The sequence below is a fragment of the Perognathus longimembris genome, chromosome 12, assembly GCF_023159225.1.
Source record: "Perognathus longimembris pacificus isolate PPM17 chromosome 12, ASM2315922v1, whole genome shotgun sequence".
NCBI lineage: Eukaryota > Metazoa > Chordata > Mammalia > Rodentia > Heteromyidae > Perognathus > Perognathus longimembris.
In genome coordinates, this window is record NC_063172.1 from 22,016,415 (window position 1) to 22,037,232 (window position 20,818).

The window sequence follows — 20,818 nt, forward strand, 5'->3', positions numbered from 1 at the left end:
AAAAAGACAAAGTATTTTCTGATAAATTTGATGTCAAGTATAAGTAAAAGTCAGAACTAAGGACCAAAAAATCAGGGTATATGAGAATCATGAGACTCGCAAATGAGCAGCATCATTTCGAGGAGAAGAGAATAAAATTGAAGTTATGTTACATATAAGCTATGAAGTATTTGTTATATTGAAGTACTTATTTGATATCCAGGAACAGGCAACACATAGATATTTGGATTATTCCAATACCATATATGGGAATTGATAAGGTTCAATAGAACCAAACTGAGTGCTCTCTGAAGTTAATGGCTTACATGAGACCTCTTAGCAAAAAAAAAAAAAGTAGGACATCAAAGCACACTCAACCTATACCACTCCATAAATTTACATTTTACAAGAATTTCCAGAAAGAGAACATGAAGGCACTGAGTGAAAGTAAGAAATAAAACAACAACCAAAAACCCCACATAAATATAGCATAGTAAGCCTCTGGAGCCACAGAGACAGTGGGAAAAAAAATGCTTTACAAAGATGGCAAGGGGCTGGGAATGTGGCCTAGTGGTAGAGTGCTTGCCTAGCATGCATGAAGCCCTGGGTTCGATTCCTTAGCACCACATATACAGAAAAAGCCAAAAGTGGGCACTGTGGCTAATGTGGTAGAGTGCTAGCCTTGAGCAAAAAGAAGCTTGGCGACAGTGCTCAGGCCCTGAGTTCAAGCCCCAGGACTGGCAACAAAAACAAAACAAAACAAAAACCCCACAAAAATGGCAAGTATCCCTGTTAGGAATCATGCTGGTAATATTGGACTGACTGAGCACCAACCGTTCTATCAAGATATCAATAGATCTTGACAAAGGACAGGAACAGCAGAGTGATCAAGATGAAGGCCTCATTAGACTGAATGAAAGAAGATAGTAAGTTTGGAGGAAAGGGCAGCAAATATAGATAATGATCTTGGATATTTTATTTTTATTGAAAAAGGACTAGAGAGAGAAGGTCAAAGGAGAATTATTGCTTGAGATGGCCTCGGAAGGTCCTTGCCATCCATTCTAAAATAACAAGCTTTATGTATGTATTAACTTTAAATTGACATAAAATGGAAGGCGAGATCACAAATCTCTGAAGAATATTTATTTGCTTTTCTCCTCCTGACTCTAAATAGATAAAAGACACCTAAATTGTTATCATCTTTCCTAATTACAGTTAAAATCACTGTGTTCAATAGAAATTAGAATGAATTCTTTCCATGAGAGAGAAGACCTTACATCTGATTAAACATGTGGTAAACTGTTTCAGAGTGAGACACTGGCTCTCACCAGGTCAGCTCTGCTATTGCTGAGACTACAGCCTCTTGCCCATGGAAGTTTACATTCCCTCCATTTTATTAAATGTAGTTTATTGTGGTAATGGAGGCAGATTGATTTTCCCTAAGAAAGCATAAAGATTAATAGTTAATTAAGTTCAAGCCCTATGAGAGAAGTCATTGTGAATTTAAATCTTATCTTGATCACAAAGTAAGACCTTTGGTAAAGTGTTCAAATTGTTTGAATCTTGGAATTCACATATCTAAAAACGGTAATGGAGGTACTTATCTTGCTTTTGCATGTTTATTGTCTTGTGAACAGAGTCCACAATGAGTTTCTAATTGCTGGGTCATAGGGCAATGGGAAATGGGCAGCTGGTACTTAAGGTAGCATCTATAGGAAAAATTTCACCTTCATAGTTATTTGCAAACAATGGTATTATATCATGAAGCATAGTGTACAGGTTTGGCTGCACATGTGTTATATTATATTTAATATGTTATATTAAAATGAAATAACCCCTCAAGTCAAATTATGCTTTTTCACTGATTAAGCAAGCACATAATTATAGTCATGTAACAACTGAAAAAAAACACACCTCACTTTCTACTTCTAGCATGACCTTGAGCAACTTACAGGATAGAACACTCTAAAGAGAAGTCATTGTAGTGTTGATGTCACAACAGGCAATTTGCAATATAATCTTGTGGCGGCATAATAATTTTTTACAAGAATTGTTCTCATTTCTTACTCATGTAACTGTAATCCCTCTGTATACCACCTTTACAACAAAACAAAGAACCTTGTGATGTTGAGGGATATAGAACAAACAAAAATCTAGACATTATAGTGCTAAGGCTTCCTGAATTCTCACTTGCACAAGAGAATGAAATGTGTGCAATCTACTGGATCATCTTTTAAATGGCATCTCTTTCTTCCACTTAAAATAATCATATGATCACTCATGATAATGTATAGGCATACAAATGTATTCTGGCAATGATTTGAGAAATGTCTAGGTCATCAACACCAACGAGTTGAATATTATTAAGGATTCTTCAAATAATGAGCAATTGGCACATACACTGGAGCCTTCACTTACATTTGCATATCTACACAGTGCTTATACTGAGTTATTTTACATTATCATACAGACAAAAAAATGTGATTGAAATCCTTGAGGACAAGGATCTAATGATGGGCCCTTGAAAATCTCTTCTCATCCACTCATCTTTCTTTATTGGTTGTGTGCACTGAGCTGTCAGAACAATAAACCAAGTGGAATTTTGTACATACTGGATCTTTTGTGCTCAGCAAATATCATGTATTCACAGAGATATGTTCAATCCCACATTAGCACAAAGCCATAAATACCTTGGAGCAAATTACCTGCCATTCACTTGCTTATAATTCCAGCTGATGTTAATGGGAATAGAGAGTTGAGGTGATAAGAATGTAATTTTATTCAAAAAAGGAAAAAAAAAAAACAGGAGATGCCACAGAAAGGAAGCCTCCAGACTCTCTGTATGTTATAACTGATATTGTTTTAATTCATAACTTTTTAAAATATAAAAACCAAAAACATTTATATTATTATTCATTATTTACTAACACTTCTTCACTTTAGAGAGCTATTCTAAGAATGCTTTCTTCTGAATTACATTAGCTTGCTACACAAATTGAATATGGGTTCATGCCAGAATTCATAATTATTTATTATTATTTATCATGAATTAAGTGTACATACTAAAAACGCTAATGAACATCATGTAAAAGATTACCCTAGGTCTGGGGATATGACCTAATGGCAAGACTGCTTGCTTCATATACATGAAGCCCTGGGTTCACTTCCACTGGGTTCAGCACCACATATACAGAAAACGGCCAGAAGTGGCGCTGTGGCTCAAGTGGCAGAGTGCTAGCCTTGAGCTAAAAAGGAAGCCAGGGACAGAGCTCAGGCCCTGAGTCCAAGCCCCAGGACTGGCAAAAAAAAAAAAAGAAAAAAAAGAAAAAAAAATAGATTACCCTAGCATGCATTATTTCTAACATCTAACTGGAAGACTTTTTAAAATGTTTAGAATATTTGATTAAAAAAAAAAAACAAAATAAAAAAAACCCAACATTTTTGTACCTTGCTTCTTATTCTACACAAATGATTGCTCCAGTCTTGACTAATAATTCCCAACAATGTTTGTAATGACAACAGCATATACATACTTGTGTTATTTATTCATGGGTGCTTATCAAAATCATTGGGGTCTGCTTCTCTTTCTGAGCATATACTAGTATTATATTTCATTGTTTCATTGAAGAAGACTGGGGGTAATATAGCCAATACATTATAAGCAAAGCAGCATGCCCCCCCCCCATTGTGTAAGAATATAATTTCATGTGTGAAACTACGTAAAACCAGGATAACCAGAAATTTCTATCTGTCTAGATCTCAAAGAATTGACTATGAACAGAGCTTACCACTGATCTATGTGAACATGTAGCTTGAGGGAGAAAAAAAATATTGTGTTTTTTAAACTAAGAATAATTGGCTTGTTCCTCCTTGCAACATTGCCTAGCTGACCCCCACAGAGCCTACTAGTGGGCATTTGAGTTCTCCCTTGATTTAAATCTTAATCCAGAAAGGTAGGCTTCCTAGGATAAAAACTTCATAAATACCCTTTAGTCCATTTGTCTTTAAAAAGGCTAGTTTCAGGTCTGAGGTACTTTCTTATATATGATTTGTTATTATTGGTTTGTGTTATCATTTACTTGTATTGCCTCCAAAAATGCAAATACTTCCTCAGATAATAAAATATTTCTATAAGTGATTTTGCTGGATGAAGGAATCTATCTTGAACTGATTGCAGCCATCTAGGTTCATAACTGCCATAACTGACAATCTTCTGGTCTGTTTTTCATCTCATTGTTTTCTAACCATTCTGAAAAGCACTGTGAAGTTACCTCAAATACTTAAACATAGAACTATCCTATAATCCATCCAGGGAACATTCCTGAATATAATCAAGGCAGTTTATGACAAACCAACAGCAAGCATAACTCTAAAAGGTGAAAAACTAAAGCCATTCCCTTTAAAATCAGGAACAAGGCAGGGATGTCCACTCTCTCCCCTGCTCTTCAACATAGTACTAGAATTCCTAGCCAGAGCAATTAGGTAAGAAGAAAATATAAAAGGGATACAAATAGGAAAAGATGAAGTTAAACTTTCTCTCTTCACAGATAACATGATCCTATACCTAAAGAACCCCATAGACTCTACCCCCAAGCTACTAGAGCTGATCCAAAACTTTGGCAAAGTTGCAGGATATAAAATAAACCCTAAAAAATCAACGGCCTTTCTCTATGCTAATGACCCAAAGACCGAGGCTGAAATCAGGAAAGCAACTCCTTTTGCAATAGCCCCCAAAACATAAAATAGCTAGGAATAACTGTAACCAAAGAAGTGAAAGACCTCTATGATGAGAACTTTAAAAGCTTGAAAAACAAAATTAAGTCAGAACTAAGGAAATGGAAAAACCGCCCATGCTCCTGGATTGGGAGGATTAATATAATCAAAATGGCAATATTGCCAAAGGCTATCTACAATTTCAATGCAGTACCCATTAACATCCCAACACAATTTTTTAATGAAATAGAGGAAGCAATCCAGAAATTCATATGGAACAATAAAAGACCTAGAATAGCAAAAACAATCCTAAGCAGAAAGAACGGTGCTGGAGGAATTACAATACCCACCTTCAAGCTGTTTTATAAAGCTATGGTAATAAAAACAGCTTGTTATTGGCACCAGAACAGGCCTGAAGACCAATGGAACAGAATTGAAGACCTAGAAATGAACCCACAGAACTATGTCTACTTAATCTTTGATAAAGAGCTAAAAAAGTAGGATGAAAGGAAGCTAGCCTCTTTAACAAATGGTGCTGGCAAAACTGGTTCAACACCTGCAACAAACTAAAACTAGATCTTTATATATCACCCTGCACCAAAATTAATTCCAAATGGATTAAAGACCTCGAAATCAAAACAGACACCCTGAAAACACTAAAGGAAGGAGTAGGAGAAACACTTGGGCTCCTTGGCGCAGGATTGAACTTCCTTAATAAAGACCCAGAAAGGCTACAAATCAAAGAAAGGTTGGACAAATGGGACTGCATCAAACTGCAGAGCTTCTGCACGGCAAAAGACATAGCTCACAAGATAAACAGATTTGGAGAAGATCTTTACCGGCCATTCAATGGACAAAGGCCTCATATCTAAAATATATGCACAACTAAAAAAATTACCTTCCTCCAAAACAAAACCCCAAAGAACCAATAGCCCCCTCATCAAGTGGGCTAAAGACTTACAAAGAGACTTCCCTGATGAGGAAATGAGAATGGCCAAGAGACATATGAAAAAATTCTCTACATCATAAAAGAAATGCAAATCAAAACAACAGTGAGATTCCATCTCACCCCAGTAAGAATGTCCTATATCAAGAAAACTAACAATAACAGTTGTTGGAGGGGATGTGGCCAAAAGGGAACCCTGCTTCATTGTTGGTGGGAATGTAAACTGGTTCAGCCACTCTGACAAGCAGTATGGAGATTCCTCAGAAGGCTAACTATAGAACTCCCCTATGACCCAGCAACCCCACTTTTGGGTATCTATCCAAAAAAACCACAAACAAAATCACAGTAAAGCCACCAGCACAACAATGTTCATCGCAGCGCAATTTTTCATAGCTAGAATCTGGAACCAACCCAGATGCCCCTCAGTAGAAGAATGGATCAGGAAAATGTGGTACATATACACAAAGGAATTTTATGCCTCTATCAGAAAGAATGACATTGCCCCATTTGTAAGGAAATGGAAGGACCTGGAAAAAATTATACTAAGTGAAGTGAGCCAGACCCAAAGAAACATGGACTCTATGGTCTCCCTTATTGGGAATAATTAGCACAGGTTTAGGCAAGTCACAGCAGAGGATCACAAGAGCCCAATAGCTATACTCTTATGATCACATAAGATGATGCTAAGTGAAATGAACTCCAGGTTATGGAAACAATTGTTGTATCACAGTTGTAACTACTTTCAATGTCCCATATGTATCTGTAGCTTCTACTATTGATGATGTTCTTGTATCACCTTCCTGTGGTTGTATCTACACTATCACTGTAATCTTATCTGAGTATATTGGAAACCATGTATACTGGTATTAGAACTAGGAAATTGGAAGGGAATACCAAAATCAAGAGACACAGGGTAAAAAAAGACAAACAACTACAAAAGCAATACTTGCAAAATTGTTTGGTGTAAGTGAACTGAACACCTCATGGGGGGAAAGGGAAAGGGGGAATGAGGGACGATGTAACAAACAGTACAAGAAATGTATCCAGTGCCTAATGTATGAAACTGTAACCTCTCTGTACATCAGTTTGATAATAAAAATTTGAAAAAAAAAGAACTATCCTATAATCCAGCAATTCCATTCCTGGGTATCTATTCAATAAAACACAAACACTGTGACAGTAAAACAACCAGAACAACAATGCTTACTGAAGCACTATTCACCATAGGCAAAATATGAAATCATCCTACATGTGCCTTATTGGATGAATGGATTAAGATAATGTGGCATATATACACAATGGAAGTTTACTCATCCATTAAAAAAATGGTATTGCAGTGTTCATAGGAAATGGAAAGATTTGGACAGAATTACATTAAATGAAGTAAGCCAGACCCAAAGATAAAAAGGTTGCATTATACTGGTATTAGAAGTAGGAAATTGAAAGGGAATGCCAAAATTGAGAGACACGGGGTAAAAAAAGACAAACAATTACAAAAGCAATACTTGCAAAACTGTTTGGTGTAAGTGAAATGAACAGCTGGCGGGGGGGAAGGAAAAGGAGGAGGAGGGAGGGTGGTATGAGGGACAAGGTAACAAACAGTACAAGAAATGTATCCAATGCCTAACGTATGAAACTGTAACCTCTCTGTACATCAGTTTGATAATAAACATTTGAAAAAAAAAAGGTTTCATGGTTTCTCTCATTAGTAGTAGATGAATGTGCCTATACATCTATAAGTAAATGTGCTGGGCTGTATGCAAGCAATTCCAGATGAAGAAGCTAAATTATAATAGATGTTATGGAGAACACAAATAGTACAATTGTTTTTAGAAAGACCAAGTCAAAGCACAACAATATTAGCACCAATTAATAGACACTTTGCAAGCAGGGTTTGGGGCCAAGGAGAGGGAGGTATGGAAAATGAAAGGAGAGGGAGGAGAATGCAGCCAACAACTCATGGAATATACCACAAAATTGAGAAACGTAAGAGAAGGAGTGGGTCAAAGGGAGGGGGCGTGAAATAGTTGAAGGGGTAAAACTGATCAAGATGCATTGTTTGTATACTGCTTTGTTAAATGACACCTCCCTAGTATAAGTACTTAATGGTAGATTTAAAAAGTGGCTGATGCAGAAAAGCCTTTCCTGGCCACCCAGATATGCGTAACTTCTTCATTGTTCCATTTCTTGTACAACCCTGTATTTACTTTTTGCCACAATTTGGGAAACAAATCTTTAGAGTAGTGTTTACTTCTGTGTTACACAGAAGTGAGTGTGTGTATTTGTGAAATGCTAGACAAATTTATAATCTTTCACCATCACAGTCACATTATTTATCTCTGATTTTACTGCTGTTTTCATCAGCCCATACATTTTTTTCTTTTGACTCATATGAAAATGCCTTTTGTGATTGCATTTAAATAGATAACCTTATATTCCCCACTTTTTCTGCTTAAATATGACATTTTTTAAATATAATTTTATCATTATTATTATGGCATTGTAGACAGGGGTTACAATCTCATAAGTCAGGTAATGAAGACAATTCTTTTAGACAAATGTCACCCCTTCCTTTGCTTTTCCGCATTTTTCCATCCCATCCACCCCTGCCTACAAGTTGCATGGTTTATTTTTCTACAAAATATCTACTGAACTGTATGACTGCATTTGTTTACTCTTCCTCCCTCCATTTCTGTGTGGCTCCTTTCACCCCCTCCTCTGAAAAAATACAAAAACAAAAAGCAAAAAGAAACCCATGTTTCCATTTCCTGGATTTTGTTTCAGTAAATAGTATGTTAAATGTTCAGAGGAGTTATGCTTTTGGGGTCTTCCCCTAAAAGCACCCGCTGTTAGGCTGTTTATGTTTGTTTTTTTAAAGTTTACTTTGTTGTCTACTTTCTAGGAAGCTATGCTTGCTCTCAAAATTGCCTTAGTAATGCTTACTAAATTTCTCTTTCAGTAAACTTTAATAGGTTAAGAACTTAAACTCTTTAAGGGGCTAATTCACTCAAGTGCACCCTTGTGACAATGAAAACACAAAAGCAATTTCTTCCAAAAGCGTTCATGTCTCTCACAGAAAGTAGATTAGGAAAGGAAAGGTATCTCTCTCTCTCTCTCTCTCTCTCTCTCTCACACACACACACACACACACACACACACACACTTCCTATTTCCCCTAATAGTTCTTCAGTGTCATCACTTAGCTTCACCACTGCCCTCAGCTGCTTCACCGTCTTGTTAAATTTCATTAGATTGGTAGCAGAACATCTGAATCAGAGATAGATGTGTAATGCATGTGCATATATGTGAGCTCATTTATATTTATCTTTGATATGTTATATACTATCAAAATTCTGTCAGTATAAATTAAATGAAATCCAAATTTTAAAATAGATTACTCTGTATGAGGCACACATCTTTTCCCCCTTCATCTTTTCTCACACACACACACACACACACACACACACACACACACACACACAGAGTTACAGGATTGCTTGAAAAGGCAAATTCCCCAAAAGAAAAGTGAACAGAGTAAAAAATAAATAAAAAAAAGCAACCATTTTACAAGCTGAAATACAAACCCATTTGGGGAAAAATAAATCAAGTCTTAAACTGGAATGAGCAACTCCCAGAAGCAAAGTACTTTTTGTACAGATTCCACAGTATGCTCCAGATTTGGCAACAGTCAACATTCTGGGAAACATTGAGGGAAAAACAATTTGTCACGATTGATAACGGGGAGCAACTACAAGCTGTTTAAGAAACAGATAGATGAATTTCTCTTCCCCCCATTACAATGGAAAAGACTGAAGTTTTACTCTTTGTATAGGTAAGAGGAAAGGCTTCAGGATACTCAGAGGCTCGTGCTACTGTTCAAAGCATAGGCATTCTTATCTCCCCTGTTTCAGAATGCATACAAGACACTAGGACTGTTGCTGCTCTTGTTATCTCCAAGCGTTGACATGTAGCCTTTACCCTGCAAAAGAGAAACAGCTCCTACTTTGAGGAATGTGCACAGCCAGCACAGCTACACAGTGCTGACAGATCATCCTGTGGTGATTCTCCCAAAAGGCAAACACACCTTTTTAAATCTCTCACTGCAACCAGATACTACCACACACTTGAGGAAAACTTCTGCTCCTAATGTCTAAAGCTCTAATCTTTAAGCATCGGAATAGCAATATGAATAGTATTAAGGAATGCAGATGAATATTGGAAATAATCCACTATACTTATTTACCATTGGAGAAAGTAAATTGGAGTAAAATGTAGTAAAAGCTTTCTGGTTTCCATATCCAGTTTTACAGAAGGGTGTCTTATTATATAAACTTCACATTAAATGTTGGTAACAAAATTTGTGAGGGGAAGATTTAAGGAATCAATAATAACATTTCACATTCTGAATTTGTTTAAATGCACATCCTCTGTACAAAAGTAATCAAGAATTTCCCACACTAATATCACTACAGTTTCCACTTTGACTATATGGGAAAGAGCAAAGACTCAAACACTGGAAACAAGATGGTATAGGATTCTGCAGCAGCTAAAAATGCCCATTGTGCCACTGGCATTGAGAATTCATTAATCATTCACTAGATGGGGCTAGCACACTGCAGAGAGGGAGTGACTGTCTATAAAATATTCTGTTTTGGAAGCAATGCCATTTTAAATAGAAATATATCTTGTTTCTTTGTTAGATAGAAATTTTCAATTAGACAACATATGATTTACTCCCTATTTTATAATACACAGAGAATGTGTTCACCTGTAATTATTAAAAGTCACAATATCTGTAGAATCATCATTTGAAAGAAAGTTGAACTCTCTGACTGTAAAATTAAGAAATCTATGATCCAGAGCAACAGGACTTGCGGACTGAGAACAAATCTCCTGTGACCCTCTGGTCACAGCTGTATCAACAATGAGCTTATATAACAAAAATATATTAAGACTTGTGCCTGACTGTAGTTTTGGAAAAGTTGTAAAGATGAATGAGATACATTATCAGCCTTTAAGGAGAAAAATCAGTAAGGAAGGTTAATATCCTACAAATATAAATTAATGTAAACATGAGGGGAGTGTGAAAAAAGACAAATTGATGACAAGTTCATTGTGTATGGTCCTTAATTAGACAGTAGTTAATTTTTCTTTTAAAAATGTAGTCTTAGGATAATGAGACTACTATGATTTGGAGTCAAGAACATTGAACTGGTGTAGAGTCTATCTTTATTGAGAAACAATATGGAAACACATAGTATCATAGTGCTTCATTGTTAACATAGATGATACATTTGCTAAGATATTATCACTTACATAGGCAAAGACTTAAAAATCTGGTAATATTCCATAATATCATTTGGTAATATTCTATAATGTTATTTGATAATATTTTATTTTGGTTGTATATGAGGTGTTAGCCAATATATAGGAAGAAATGATGGATTTCTTTTCACGCTACCTTCAAAGGATAGCCAAGAAAAGATAGTTCTTCACCTATATAATTCCTACCTTCTGTTAAGGCTGCAGTGTACTAAGGGAAATTATTTCTCTAGGCACATAGCTTCTTTTTATTGTTTATGTATTTATTTATTTATTGTTAGTATAGAGGTGATGTACAAAGGAATCATTGTTGGGGTCCATCTTCCCCCCTAGATGGAAGGGGCTTGATGCACCTCCCCCAGCCCTGGGGAATGCGGCCCTGCTACCCCCTCTAGATTGGAATCCAGAGAAACCGGTTGGGCCAACAGCCCTCCAACCTGCCAGCCAGCCCGGCGCCCACCAACCCCGCCCGGGTTCGGTGGGCTCAAGTGACCCAGCCCCTTGGAGGTCAAGTGACAGCTCTTGGCCTATCGAAATCCTGGCCAACCCCCTTCCTTCGGAATCATCTCCCCCTGTCCTTCTCTCAATAAAGTTAGTTCGCTCTCAGAAGCCTACTCCGTGGTCTATGTACGCTAGCTCCCAGGGAAGGATAGCGGTCACATTACCATGTAGGTTGCGCGCATGCCAGGCCGGAGTGACCCCTACGTCTCACTCTAACTTACCTGCAGGCCGAGGGTTAGGGGAGAAGACGATACAGAGGGTAATAAGAGAGAAAGAAATAAGCATCTGAGCCGGGTCAGAGAAAGAACCCCAACAAATCATAATTACATGAATCAGGCACTTTTGTCAGTGTCTTCTGTTCCTCTTCTTCCAGTCCCTCCAGTCTCCATCCACAAGTTGTTTGGTTCATTTGCATCCGTGTCCAGTGAGCTCCACTGCTGTACTTTTCACCCTTTTCCCCTGGCTTGTTATAGGAGAAATATCTGGTTTCAAGAGGAAGTACTAAGATGCAGAATCTAAATAAATTGCCAATACTGTGGGTTCAAAAATCCCAACAATCAATCTTCCAATTTCTCATATGTTCCTGATTGTTAAAATATACACCAACTATATCATGTGCTGTGTGTGTCTGTGTGTCTGTGAGCATGCATGTGTGTGTAAGCTCACACGTGCATGCCAGTCCTAGGTCTTATACTCAGAGCCTAGGCACTATCCCTGAACATTTCTGCTCAAGGATGGCACTATACCACTTGAGCCACATCTTCACTCTGACTTCATGGTGATTGGAGATAAGAATCACACAGACTTTCTTGCCTAGACTGGCTTTAACCACAATCCTCAGATCTCAACATCTATGATTATAGGCATGAACCATGGGGATGGCCAAACATAAGATACCTATGACTGAAACTCCATCCCTGTGGTATATGACTTACATCTTATGTAAAGGCAGAAAGTAAGTTCACTTCTTAGCTCAGTATAGATTTATCTTTATGGACACCTACCTTAGCATATGAAATATTTTTACACTATATATCTACATGAAATAGGATATATGTGTATATATATATATATATTCATGTGAAATATTTGCATGCATACCTAGGTTGTACCACATTACTTTGTGCCATTCTAAGGGCAAGTACATGACCCCCTCCCACCATAATATAGAGAGTAAAAGAATGATAAGGTAACATGAATTATATTATGAAGTAAGGAGGAAATATTACAGACAGTGAGTTTGTGGATTCGGATGTGTTTTTATGAGCTATAAACAAAATGGCTTTAGGTAACTTACCTCTCCCTGGCACAGTATATTCACTACCACCACCAATAATAATAATAATAATGATATGATTTTTACTGAGTACTTCATGTCTTTCTTTTATTTTGTAATAGATGTGTCTTGAACTCAGGGTCTATATGTTATTCTTGAACTTTTTTCCTGAACGTTAGCATTCTATCACTTGAGCCACAGCTTTACTTTTGGATTTTTCTGGGGTAGTTAACTGGAGATAAGAGTCACAAAGACCTTCTTTCTGGCTTCTAGCTGGCTTTCTACCTCAATCCTCAGATCACAGCTTCCTGAGTAGCTAGGATTATAGACATGAGTAACTAGCACCTGGAAAGTACATCCTATCTTAAGTGTGTCACATATGTTGGATCATTTAATAAATATTTTTTTAAAAAAAAACAATTGAAAACTTCACAGATGAGAAGTCTGAGGCACAGAAAAATTAGAAATTTGGTCATTGTCAAATAGTGAAATTGACATATCCAGATACAGTATTGAACAAAGAAATAAGATTCCAGCTAGAGTCTATACACTCAGTACTTCGCTCATTATTCAAAATGGAATTTTATTTTTGATTGTCAAGATTATGTACACAGGGGTTATACTTACACACTTAAGATAGTGAATACATATACATTTCTTGTCATACTTGTTACCCCTTCCTCATTTTTCTCTCTCCATCACTCCTCCCAGGCCCCTTGCTTTCTTCATTTTTTTTTCAAAAACAAATCTTCCCCTTGATGTATATTGTCAATCTAGTCTACAATGCTTATGACCTCTATGATTATTAAACATAAAACAATTCCTTCCATATCAAGTAATACATATGTGTATATATATATATATATATATATATTACATTTCTTTTCTTTTGCTTAGTGTAATCTGTTCCTTCTTTTTCTCTAATTTCTTCCCTCCTCCTGGCTGCCCTTGAGTTGCTTAGCTTGTTCTCATCAGTGTCCATTGCAGCTGTTGGGCCCTTTCTACTGCATTTTACCCCCAATTTTCCGTTCATTCTGTGCCCTCCTCTAGCTGTGCACATGTATACACCTTATGTGAGGTAAAGGGTATAGGTTCCTTTAAAATTCTAAGGCTAATTACAAAGAAGGCATTTGCTTACTTGTCTTTGGAGTTCTTTACAGCCTGGATATTAATTTATGTACATATGAATGAGTGTTTGTGTTTTACTTTTTGGTTCTTTTCTTCCAAGACTGACCTTTTCTTAGTCTCCCTGTGAGGGAGACCTTTGGGTCCTGGTTTCTTTGTCATGTCTCTTTGTTATTTATTTCTAACACCCATATATCAGGGAGATGATGCACCAAGGTCTTTATGTTCTAGGCTTGTCTCATTCAACATGATTTGTATTTTTTAATGTTTCCTAAAAAAGAGAGAGATATATAACACATCCAAAGCTAAAAGGAATTTTCACAATAGAAAATTGATACGTATTTTATTAATTATTCATAGTTGCTTGGTAAACAAAATGGCCCCTATTTATGAAGCTATATTCAATCCGCCTCATAATCAATATATCTATCTATCTATATTAGATGTCTGCTTCTAATGCCTAAGTTAGCTATCTTCCTTCATAGTTTTCATACATAATATGTAATAAGATCCTGTGACTGATGGAAAAATTGAAAAAAAATTAAAATGTAAAAAATGTACAATAAATAAAGAAAATAAAAATAAAAGTGTTCCTAGTTAGTGCAGATGATGCTAAGCTAAGGATTAAGAGCTTGCTTCCATTCTAGAGCAGGGGAAGAACGTCCTAGGGCCACATTTTGAAAAACCTTAACAGATGACATTATATCACTGGAGCCATGTGACATGCTGTTTCTGGAAGTAATAAAATGCATGCAATACCACACTATACAAATGTCAAGCAGAAAATTCTAAATTGGGTTTCACTAGAAATAATGGCAAATTATAAACCTTTAATGCAAAGAATTAGTAACAGCTCATTGAATCCCTATGGCCACACAGGTTACAATTTTTAAATTGCTCTGTTAAATAAAGGAGCTAACATTTATTTTGCTCAAACTTTTTTCTCTAAAAGTGATTTGACTTTATATAATATACAATATGCAAATATTTGTCAAATAACTGAATAATAATCATTGAAAATAAGCAAATAGATGAACTCAAAAAAAGAACCAAACATGATTGAAATTGGGGCCAATGTAAATATTATTTCTACAGTCACAATCACTGTATTCTTTTCATTTTGTACCAATGAAAGAAAGAGTAATTTTAAATCAAGAATTTTATCGAGTAATTTATTTCTGATTTTCAATTAGAAAAGCACACTGTCATTCGAAATCAAATTAAGCCTATATTTGGTGAACATTTTCTTCATTGAAATAGAGAACATGAAAATACTTAAAACAATTGTGCAGGTTTTGCTGGATTAACTTATCTTAATTTTAAAAAATTAATTCTTTGTTAAAGAGACTCAGAAATCACACACCTAAATTTAGTCACACTGTAGACAAGTTCATTGTACCTAATATGCCACAGTAGTGACAATAGATTTGCTAATGTTTGAGTGTGACAACCTTAGATATATATGTAGATCAAACCATCATTTTATCAACTTAAGTATATAAAACCTGGTCAACTGAGTATTTTAATAACTTCAAAAGGCACTGATATTCCAAACAATAACACCACCATTATTAAGGTCACTCAGCAGGTCAGAGTTGGAGTTTGAGATAAAGAAACACTAACATTTCTGCAATAATATAATGTGGACAGTTTTAGGAGGAAAAAAAGCCTTGAAGAGAGTAGGAACGATATTGCTAGAAAGGCGAAGAGAAGCAATTTTTCATAGTGGTTAAACATCTGGGTACTCCTATGAAACCATCTAAATTGAAATCTGAACTTCATCTGTTATTGGCTATGCGATTTCAGAAGGCAGCTTAAAAGTTCTAGGACTTAGTAAACTAGCTTGGGATCACTGTGTGATTTACAGTGGTATTAAAACAAAATACATAATAGAGAATATGAAATTTTTAAAAATCATTATTGTTATCAGGATGACTTCATTTGCAAGAAGTCACAGGATCCGGGAGTGTATAGAATAAGAAGATGACCTAAAGGAGCTTTTAGAATCATTGCAATAGTGAAGTTATTGATGATAGTCAGGTCCTGTAAAACAAGCCATTTAAATGTTCATCAAATTGGCACAAATACTGAAGATGTCATGAAAACCTGCTGTTTTTAACAGATAAAAGTTTATAGAGAGATGGTCATGCAAACTCTTAGTTTATTTTAAGATTTTTCTTTTTGTTTGTTTCCATATCTTGGAGCTCATTTCAATTGGCATCATTTTATATGGTCATATGTAGATAGCTATTGACACTTGTGATCCTCTGTTAGGACTATCCTAGACATACAGTAAGATTTCTTTGAAGTAAATGTTTCGGAAATTATAAAGCCTATATAAATATAGGCTATATATATATGCTTTAAATATATTTACATAGACTTTATAAAATAATATTAGCCATTTAAAAAGTATAATCTGATCTAATTTAAATGGTAAATTTATGATTCACATACAAATAGAAAACAAAAATTCATCAAAGATTTAACTGAGAAAGTGTAGTCAGGAAAATATTATATCAGTTCAATAGATTTAGATAGATAGATAGATAGATAGATAGATAGATAGATAGATAGACAGATAGATAGATAGACAGACAGATTGACCAACCTATAAGATATGTTGGGATGAATGTGCTAGCAAAGGCAAACTTGCCAAGTATCTGCAGAGCAATAACCAACTGCTTTCCACCTAAAACTGCATTTTTATACACAAGCTTTATCTTATTAATTTTATGCCTCTTTTTAATAGTGCTACAAAAACCATGGGAGTACAGATGTCTGTTTTACGTCTCATATTGTTTTCTTTAGATTTACATGGCAATGTCACAGTTAAAATATATGACAGTTCTAACTTTAATTTTTGAGAAACTTCAGTGATACTTTTTCATAATCTTTTTATTCGTTTCCATTCACACCATAAGCGTGCAAGGATTCAGTTTTCTCCACATCCTCACCAGCACTTGTTTGCCTTTTGATAATACCCATTCTTTCTGGACTGAATTGATATGACATTGTGATTCTGAATGACATATTTCTGTTGACTAGCTATGCTGACTATTTTCTCATATACTTGTTGGCCATTTAATGTCTTCTTTTGAGACAAAGTCTATTTAGGCCAAGTGCTAATTTTGAGTTAGTTATTTGTGGATTCTTGCAATTGAACTTTCAGAATTCTTTATATACTCTAGGTATTCATCCTTTGCTCATAAATAGTTTGGTAATAGTAATAAAAATTTTGTTAATAAATATTTTCTACCCTTCAAGAAAAGTTGATGGAAAATTCAAGAAAATGGAAAAGCACAAATGACATACAAGCCCATAACACAGAATAGCATTCTCTAATCAATGAATAGCATTCAGTAGCCCTTTTATCTATTTTAAAACCTTTCCTATTTTTCTATATCAATACCACGGTGAAGACACAGAATATTTCCATTCTCTGTGTGATTCTGCATCCCTCTTACATAACCCCTGAAAGATGGAAATAAATGAGGTAATCTCCCCTCCAGTCTGAAGTTTTCAGAGTCTATAGACCGTGATGCATGGTGGGAAACCCCAAGTGAAATCTAACTTCAGCTAGGAGTTAAGCAAAGCTGGGAGTAAAAGGAAAACAAATCAGACATATCAGTACATTAAAAAAAATGAAAAGCACATCATGATAGAATAGATGTAGCACAATAATGCAGATTTCTGTCCCCAAATCAGGCAGTGCTATTCATCACATGAATAAACTGAATTTAAAAATAAAAGAAATATTCACAGCCACTGAGACAGAAAAGCATTTGAAAAATGTGAACATGCATTTCTGATTAAATGAATAAGGAGATAAAGTATGTTTGCAAGGTACAAACTAAAGTTGTGATATTAAATTTCAAAGACGGTGAAATTACATCCCATAAAAATTTACAACTATCATCATTGTTGTTGATGATGTGCTCTCACCAAATTAAGAATGATGGATGAAAGTCTATATTCATCATTATTTTGTAAAAGTTCTAAGAGTGATAGAATAAACTAAAAAAAAAAAAAAAAAAAAACACAGCTAGGTCCATGCCTCAAGCTGGAATGCTCACCTAGCAAGTGCAAGGCCCTGAGTTCAAATCTCAGTATCATCAAAAAGGTGCAGTAAAAAAAAATACAAATAAAACGCATTCATTCTGGAAAAGATTTAAAACTTTCTTCCATCATAGTTGACTAGGGAGACTACCTTATAGAAGCAAGAGTAGCTAATAAAGGGGCTAGTAATATAGTTCTGTGGAAGAATAACTACGTAAATGACACAGACATGCACATGGTTCAGTCCTCAGCCTTTGAAAAATCAAGAAAAGAAATTGAAAAGGGCCAGGTGCTGGTGGTTCACACCCGTCATCCTTGCTACTCAGGAGAATGAGATCTGAGGGTCACAGTTAGAAGCCAACTGGGTCATAAAAGTCTGTGAGACTCTTATTCCAATTAATTGGGAGAAAACTAGAAGTGGCACTGTGGCTCAAAGTGGTAAAGCACTAATCTTGATCGAAAAAGCTCAGGGACAGCATCCAAGCCCTGAGTTCAAGCCCCATGACCAACAACTACAACAACAAAAAGAATAGAAAAATAAATAAATAAATACCCATGTAAAGATTTCTGTGGTTCATAAATGCCTTAATCACAATAGCTCAAAATTGGAATCAACTAAATGTTCAAGAAAAAGTATATAATACAGTATAATATAATAAAATATAATGCAAATTATTATATTTATGAAGTTTCCTAGTGTTATTCATTAATAAAATAGAATCAATTGTGTATACATACTGCAAAATAGATAAATCTCAAGACTATGCTCTCAGAAAGGAACTAAGCAAACAATATGTATTGAGTGGTTCTATTTATGTAAAATATTATAGAAAATAAAAACAAATCTGAACTAATAGAAAGTAGATGTTAGCTGAGAAAGGAAGAAAGAGTATGGAAGATCAGAAGAAAAGAATTATAAAGGACAGTAGAAAGATTTTTAAGCATGATGCATATATTCATTCCCTCACAGTGATGCCAGCTTCAAAGAATGACATATCAGTTGTCAAGATATACTTTAAACATGTGTACTTTATATGAACTGTACTTCATTAAATCTATCTGTATGCATGCATATGTGTGTACATACAACCCCACCATGAACCAAGTTGTAGCCTTACCTTAAGAACACACAGAAAACTCAAAGAAGTTATCACCAAGGAGTGGTATGTAAGAATAGTCTTGGAATAAACTTGTTTGAAGAACACATTTTGTCTTTCAAGAAAAAAACATTTAGGCCTGGGAATATGGCCTAGTGGCAAGAGTGCTTGCCTCCTATACATGAAACCCTGGGTTTGATTCCCCAGCACCATGAATATAGGAAACGGCCAGAAGTGGTACTGTGGCTCAAGTGGCAGAGTGCTAGCCTTGAGCCAAAAGAAGCCAGGTACAGTGCTCCGACCATGAGTCCAAGGACCAGGACTGGCAAAAAAAAAAAAAAAAAGAAAGAAAGAAAAGAAAAGAAAAAAAAACATTTAATAAACTAATGCAAGAATGCATTGCTTTTAAGAATGTCTTATGCATACTAAGTGCTTCAAGCTATTAAAATAGTCCATTTCACATGGTCAGAGAGTTGTAATCATAAACTGGCTTGTTACATTGTTTGACAAAAAAGAACACACAACCCTCTAATAGTAGTGTGATCTAGCACTAGACATAAGGGTGGCTACTCAGTTAATTGTTGACTAGATAAGGAAAAGAAACCCATTAAAAATCTACACAAGCCTACTTGGATCGTATGAATATGTTTGTCCATGCAGCTATTACTGCAGTGACTTTTAGAACAAGTCCATCACTTCAAAAAGGAATCCATTTGCCTTATACATATCTCTCCCTTTTCACTGACTAGTTCCACCTTTAGATGAGGATTAATCTATTTTCTGCCCCTGTAAGCTGGGCAACTTTGGACTTTTAATGTAAATGAGACCATTTAATATCTGGTCTGTTGTGACAATTTCATAATGTGTTCAAAGTTTACAAGTGTTACTATTCCACTTCTTAATCTCATTAAATCATATTTCCTGGCATGGATATACCACATGTCAATTATTTATTTACTAGCTACTTTGGTTTTTGAGTTATGGCTGCAAACATTCATGCAAAAAATTGCTGTGGACATAAGAACCAGATTGATAGTTTCTAGGATGATGCTGTTCAACCTTCTGAAGAAGTAGCATGCACTTATCCAAAGCAGCTGTATTACTGTAGTACCGACCTACTAGAATCTGAGCATTCTCTAAATTCTCCATTGCTGGTTCTTGCTGAGAAAGCTACTCAGAAGTTCAGCTTGTTATTCTCATGGAGCTACCACCCTCGTCTTAATTTCTTACCACCTAAACTGTTTTTAGGACACTTGTAGTTTTGACTTTCCCACACTTTCTTTGAGATACTTTCTTTGGAACTGTCTGCTCTTAAGAATGTCTTCTATACCACTGTTTCAGACCTGGAAACATACATCCTAATTTGTTGCTCTTGGAACAAAATCCTTGCTTTATGAACGGGACACAGTGAAGGGCTGGTGGGCCTTTGTTCTTCTGGACTTATTTCATCCAGCATGTGACCTCTTCTCACAAGTGGGATAAAGCAAGGTAAGATTAGGATCTCAGTCCATTTCATATAAACTTGATCTCTGGAAAAGCTTCTCTTTGGTCACTGGGAACTGGGTGCAAGCTCTAGTACTTTTTCCCATACTTACCTACAACTTAGCTTCTGCAATATTGAACTAAGGACAAACACTGCTGATGGCCTTCCCTTTGTAGAGATACTATGACCATGACCAGGAGTGAGTCACATATGTTCAGAGCAGATTCTCCATTACACTGCGCTTAGAAGAGAAAAGTTCTATGGATGTTTATTGTTCTTACAAAGATTGAATCATTTTCTTGAATATTTTTTCTATT